Source organism: Anopheles stephensi, chromosome 3, assembly GCF_013141755.1.
Source record: "Anopheles stephensi strain Indian chromosome 3, UCI_ANSTEP_V1.0, whole genome shotgun sequence".
NCBI lineage: Eukaryota > Metazoa > Arthropoda > Insecta > Diptera > Culicidae > Anopheles > Anopheles stephensi.
The window spans coordinates 27,034,145-27,041,445 of NC_050203.1; positions in this window are offsets into that span (position 1 = coordinate 27,034,145).

Sequence of the window (7,301 nt, forward strand, 5' to 3'; positions counted from 1 at the left end):
TACATGGCTTTATGTCCGTGCTATCGAAAAGAATTTGGGAAAGCTTTTGGGCAAGCGTAAACCGGGCCGCTTCTCCGTTTCGGGCAGTGGAGAAAGCCGTTCTATTGGGGCTGACCTTTTTCTGCCACTCTGCCACGGGCGGAGGTTCAATTCTCATCGAGCGCTGCCCCAACCTACCCACCCGTTTACTAACTGTTTTTGGGGATTTTTTTTATTTATTACCTCCCGCACTCACGCACAACATAGCCTTAGCCTAGTTTAAAGTCGGTACATAGTTTGCTTTTGCATACGGTCCCAGCCGCGGTCCATTGCGGTCTTTTTGCACCAGAAGTTAAAACCCATTTGGCGATCCATTATCCGCTGCGTTACCGTGCGCGGCAGGAGAGCAAGAAGGAAAAAGCAGTAACAACAATAAATATAACAATTATTCCTCCAGCGCAAGAAGAGGAGCAACAACAAGCAAAATTGTTCCACCAGCTTTCGGGGGTAGATTTTTGATCGAAAATCGCAATTAGGCGCGAATGTTCTGAATGGAATAGCTTTCCAGCGTTACAGTGCGCAGATTTAGCACATTCCAGTGAGCGCGCTCGCAATTTTAGTGTGCAGTGAATGGACGTTTCCGAAAACAACAATCGGGCCGCTACTTAAAGCAATGGCAAAGGCCAAGAAATTGGGTTGATTGAGGGCGTGCAAGCATCAAGAATGGGTTATTACTTCTGGTTTTTGGTTTTACTGGAGCATGTGGAGTTTTGCCCCATTACAGTGCGTTTAATTAAAAAGGATGTACCGCAATGCGAACCATAAAAGGACACTTTGATGGTTATGATTGCTTGAGAGGTGGCTTAGCAGAGTAATCAGGGAGGAATTTTGACAGCAATCAGTGGGATTACGGTGAAATTTTAATAAAACCATCGATGAACGATTTGCTAAGGATTGCAGGTTCTTAGCTCTCATATTGAACTCCGTAGCATGCTTTACGTGTAGAACGATCACATGCTGATCACATGGTTCGTTCACCAGCTCGATCACCAGAGCCGTCTAATGCTCCCGAGTGTAACCAGATGCTAAACACAATTGTCACGAGTTTCTAGTCAGGAGGTTATGTCGTTGATGGACGTTTAGTAAAGGTGCAATAAACTTATTTCAAACAATCTCACCGAAGCTATAAGAGTTTTTATCGCTTTGAAACGAATGGTTGCACCTGTTAAAGAGACTGGAGAAAACCAAACTTTGAACAACGACAGCAAAAATTCGCCTGGCAGATCGTTTGACGAGATTTTAAAAGATTGATTTTAAGATCAACGAGCAGCTAATCACCGACAAAGAAAAGACAAAGGGTTTTGGGAAAAAATTTCAAACATTAAACGAGCATTAGACGATCAGTTAAAGAATTAGCGGTACTAGTGGCGGGCCAAGCCCCTTGGAGGCCCTAAGGAGAATGAATGCTGGAGGCCTCTGACTCGTCGAAACTGCTGACTAGGCAGAGTACGAGTACTCTAAAGATGTTCCTGTAAATGATCGAGACTTCCAGGATCCCACTACCAGTTAAAAGGAAGATAAGCCTTTGTGAGTCTCCAGTCTTATAATTAGTATTCTAACGTTTTATTTAACGGTCTTTAAGAACTCCATGTGGGTTGGACGTTTGAAATGAAGAGCTTATTTAGTTTCATCTATTTATTTATATTCTATCGGCAATTTTTGTTTACTTTTTATCGACGATGAGCCTTCCCACAAAAGGATAATATTTGCCAGCACCATCGAAAATCTACTCTTTCCGTATAATAGTTACATGTATGGTTACAGAATAATCTCGATGGTTTGAATGGACGCTCTGTCTCCTTAGTTCAAAGTTATCCCTTGCGAAACAACAAAGCATTCAAGCGACACATTCTCGACTATTTCCATATATTTTTGCAGCATCTGAAAAATTCATAAAACCTGTATATCACTTTAAATGCATACTACATATACTACATATTTACTCCGGTCTGAAGATTCTGAAGATGATGTAACTAGGAAGGAGCAACACTTCAATGACTACCAATTACTACCAAACACTTCAATTACTATTCCCTACCCCTGAACTTTAAAAGCAATTAAATTGAATATTGCATTATTGAAATTTTTGGACACTTAGTTCAAAAAGACAAGCACTCAAAAGAAAGGCATATCATGGTAGATATCAATTTACGATTACCACAAATCAGCTTTTCCGTTAGCTTAATCTTAATTTGACAGAGTAATGACAGAGGGCTAAATTTTGTATCTTAGAATCTGATCTGACTCTGACTTTCCTTCTTGATCTTGATTTTCTCACCAAAATTGTGCAAATTCACCCTAAGTAGCGTGCCTTTGTTTGTCAATTGTTTGCTCCGGTTCTTGTGGTAAATGTTTCATCACAACCAGTCGACGGTTTTTGAAGCTGTAAACCCCATCACTATGCTTAATAGTGGGAAAAAGGTTTCCATCAACAGTTTCGCCTAAAACGATGTGACGATCAGAACAAACGGGACCAGTTGATGACCTTACCGTGTCATTAGAGGGAGGAAAATGATGCAATTATCTTCCTCCCTTAAATTTTGTACATTAACCGTTATCGGTTGTGCGACATCTAGTGTCCATGCACAACTGGGTTGTATAATTTGATGATACTCTTTTAATTTGATCAAGCCAGGTTACCGAAGCTATTGTAATTTAGTAAACGAGGCAACAGAACATCGAGAACAAAAAAGTCAAATATAAACAAACTTTTAGATAAACAAGGTTTGTTAATTAGCGCAAAACTTTAGCAAATAAATAAAAATAAAAATTAAACACTCATTTCCTCTGCCCCGAAACCGTTTGCCAAAGCGAACCGAACACATTAAAAGACTTCATTTAATTCGTGCATCGCTCCAAACCATCGGCTTCCAATCAAGCACTACAACCAATTCAATGATGATGGGCCGCTCGTTTGGTTCCAATTTCGTCCGTGTTGTTGTTGCGTTGCGAGTTCAGAACCGCACGGTTCAGAACCGAGGAGGCAGTGCCACCCGATAACGATGGGTTGATGAGTCGACGCAGCCGCCACCCAACAGCAGCATCATTCCCATCGCAACGGTATCCGTTTCGATTGAGCATCTCCAGTAAGCCAGTGCCGCACAGCAAGAAAGCAAGAGGGAGAAAACAGCAACAACAAGGCGTCATCACTCGGAACCCGGTGGCCACACCCGGTTCCGTCCGTCGTGTTGACGTGTAGTTAAAGTTCAGTTATGTTTGTTTATGGTATAGCGCCGGAAACCACCCCACCCAAAGCACCCCGGACGGAGGTCGATCGGTTTGTGATAGGTATCGGTTTTCCCGTTTTGCAATTGTTTTTTTTCTGTTCGAAGCGGTTTGCGTGTGTGCTACGGATGCGTGTGGTGATGGTATTTTCCGATTGCGCTGTGCGTTAATGAAACAAGAAAATGCTGTGGAAATGTTTTAATGCTTACATAATTTTCTTCCCTTTTTTCGTTTTTTTTTCGCTCACGACCTCATGCCCGGATTGCTGCACGATAAAGCGAGCGATTTATTGCCATAATTAATCGGGTAAATTTGTTCAAACCGAACCGCCCCAACTAGAACAATAGGTTATTGGGGGAGGATGTTGCTCTTCTTTAGCGTTAAAAAAGGGTGAAGCGTTGCTGTTGCTGTGTTGCTGTTTTGCGCTAACTCTTTTTTGTTTTCTGTTTGTGTAGCATTTTTTTGCACCATTCGTTAGAGAGAAATGTGAGCATCGGTATCGAGGTTTTTAGTTTAGCGCCGTGATGGGAAATTAGCGGGATGTAAGAAGTTGTAATCGCTCCAATTTCCCATCGTGCTGCTGGCGGCTTTTCAACGCATCCTCTGTGACCCCTGGATGGTGCTGGGCGGCACCGAATAAAGAAGAGAGCGTTTATCTGTGTCTGCATGGTTGCTTAGCTGCATAGATACTGTTATTTTATGTATTGATATGATAAGGTGTGTGGAAAAAGAGAATAATGGTTTTGGTTTACACAGTTTGACGACAGTGGAATTGCAGAATTATTCCAACCAAAATTACCAAGTGTAATAGGCCTATAAAGGATCAATGAATGATAAAAGAAGTCGTATTTTAAAATGACTTTTCAAACTCTTTTTTTAATAGAAACATGGCTGATCTGTTAAGAAAAAATCATAATAAAAATATTGAAATATAGTTTAATAAACCCCTAAATCGTTCAACGACAGCGCTGAACCGTGAGCGGTATCGAGGATTGTTGCAGCAGGCCAAGACCGCAAAGCGGTTGTAGCGCCTGATAAGTAAGTAAGTAAGTTAATCGTTCAACTATAATTAAAATATGCTCTTAATAACTTCAATGAATCATAGCTCATATTTTATAGATCTTTTGTGAGGCCTCACTTCCATTATTTGGTATTAACAAGCTCCCTTAAAATACTCACTATAAACTATGACCTGTATGAATTGGTGTGGAGTAGAATCACAAGTGATTAAAGAATCTGTCAAGAGTTTACATGACTCATAACCATATCTGGTCTACACTAAAGCCAAACCCCATACCAAACACCTCATTCATGGAACGGGCTTTTAAGCTATGGATAATTCGAACCCGATAAAGACTACAATTTAATTGAGTATTTAAATAATTTCAAGACATCGTTTAGATTTCAACTAAGACGAACATATTTTAATCATGCACGTAAATTAAAAATCAATCATATTAGTCAAAGCAAAATGGTTCCATAAAAAAACCATAAATATGTTCAACATGTTCATAGATCATTCTCATTCCTGCTAGCCGAACAGCACGATAGGCAAGCGAATTATTTTCCCATAAACCACAAACCCAACCGCTAGTATCGCTTGACGAGTGGTAACAATTTAATTTGTCAGCCGCGGTGTCACACTTCACATCATTTGTACGACTCAGAAAACCTCACGCAAACAACCGAGCGATAATTGATTGCACACTTTTGCCTTCAAACTTTCTCCGGATCGTCACAGCAACGATTAGCATTTCAATTTCGAACGATCACACAGTCAATCCAAAGCCATTCCCTTCCTATATTTCGTGTGATTCGTTCTGTTTGGTGTTGTAGTTTTCTTTTCCCTGCCAACCTCTTTTTCTTTTGGGTGAGTTTATATGACGATGTGGGAGATACGGCGGTTTATAACCCGTCCGCTAGCATCCCGTGGGACGCAGTAAAATTTTGTGTGTCGCTCATTTTTTGTTTGAAACCGCCGAGATGTGCTAAATTAAATCACCATCAAGGGAAATTCACGATCGATCCATCTTGCAAGTCGAAGACGTTCTTTGGGGTGGATTGGCGGACCCATCACCGGCGAACGGATTGTTTGAAGTCGAAGAATTAATGTACGGTGAAATGGGATTGAATGATTTACGCATCGTTGTGCCATTTTTTCTCCATCCAAGCGGTGTGGAATATTTTTGCATACATTTCTAGTTCTGGAACGGAATCATCTCAACCGCCGAAAGGTGATAAGCAACCTTTAAAAAGACGTTTTACTGCAGGCTCTCACGGGCCGCCCAAGGGTCGTTAAAACGAGCCAACTGTTTGCGGAAATGGATGCCCAGATTAAAGCATTCCTCGGCTGTTTATTGCGTCAAGCGTAAGAGAAATTAGATACTGATTTTAAATCGATAGCACAGTAGCATCCAGGGTGGCACGTTTTGTTTCTGCGTGCTAAAGAACGCTTTTGAACTTACTAGCTATTAGGGGGAACCATTTTTTGGTGAGCAAGTCGTAAACGACACAGTCTAATGAAGCGATGAAGCATTGGGAGCGAGGGACCCTCGCGAAGAACGGAACGGAATTTGTCTACTCATCGCACGCAATCCGGCCACGATCATTCAGGCACGAGCAGCATGATTTAATTACGGGAAAATTAGCCCTTTTCGGTGGGGCTTCTAGCGGGAGAAAAAGAATCACCCAATGTCATGCGGCAAGCGACGAACCCGCCGGGGTCGGGGTGCGTATTCTTTAATGCTTGAACTAAATGCCTTTGGTCTTGCTTTTCCGAATTCGTCTGAAGACCGTTTTGTTTGATGTGTGTACAGCAGGGCTAGTGGGGTGGGAGGAGAAGTGGGATAGAATTTCCACACCCCCCCATACACCGAGTGCTTTGCGCCACCGGAAATGCATCTTACCAGCGCAGACAAACGTTCATTAAGACCCGTTGGATTATGATCGTTGCGCGTACGTTCATTGTTGTGATGGCGACTCCCAACTCTCGCACTGGGCATTCCTTTGGGTTTACTAAAAAAATGCTATGGTATGTTATGGTAAAACGAACCTTAAATGCGTGGTAAAATGTTGCGTGCTCTGCAACACATTCTTACTACATATTTGCATTTTCATCTCACCCATCAGGAGAGCTCCGATGCAATTTTCCTTCTGCATGGAAAATGATTTTCGTGCTGGATAAAGGCGCACAACTGGCTGTAGTGCTGTGGCGTTTATCTGCGGTTAAAATCTTGATAGATTTAATTACATTCATAATGCCCGTTTTTCTTTCGACGCACGGTGGGAATAAAAGACAGTGATAAAACGGTGTTTCGGGCAAGCGTTAGTGTAACGTTTTTCCTTCTACCAAAATGATCGATTGAAGATCATCAATTAAAACCGCCTATTAGCTGTGTACTTTTACTTCATCCCAGGTCCAATGTAACGGAATCACCCTGGGAGCTGTAATAAGTGTTCTGCTAGTAGGCTTTTCCGAACAGCACCTTTCAACCAGTTCTTAGCCTTATCTTAGGAAATGCTTTAAACCCCAAAAATTCACCCAGAAAACGACTCGAGCGGGATTTGCCGCGAGACCCAATTTACATACGAGACTCATCCCGCCTCATCTTCCAGCTGTCCGGTTTGTCGTGACTAAGCCGTTCGGGATTAGTGTCAATAGCAAAGCAAAAAGGTAATGTCCAGCCTGGCAAATAAAATCGACGCCAGGCCAGTCGATAAAAAAGGCGAATCGACGAAACAGTTCAAAATGGTCGGTTCCACCTGTTGCTCGTTCTCTGCGCGCTTTAATACGCGTTTGGGGGTTTTTGCGAAGCTTAAAGATAGTAGCGATCGGTATCCATCCCTATCAAATTCCAACGCTGGTTCTCGCGGTGCTGTAGCTGCTGGGCGTAGTAGATTGGCTCGGCGTGAAACCACCACCGCAATGGACCAGATAGTGGAAGATCGTTATTAGAGAGACACGAATCGGATCATTCAGCTGCGTGGAAGAGCTTTAGCTGATGTGTTTAGATGTATTTATTCAACCCAGGTGCACC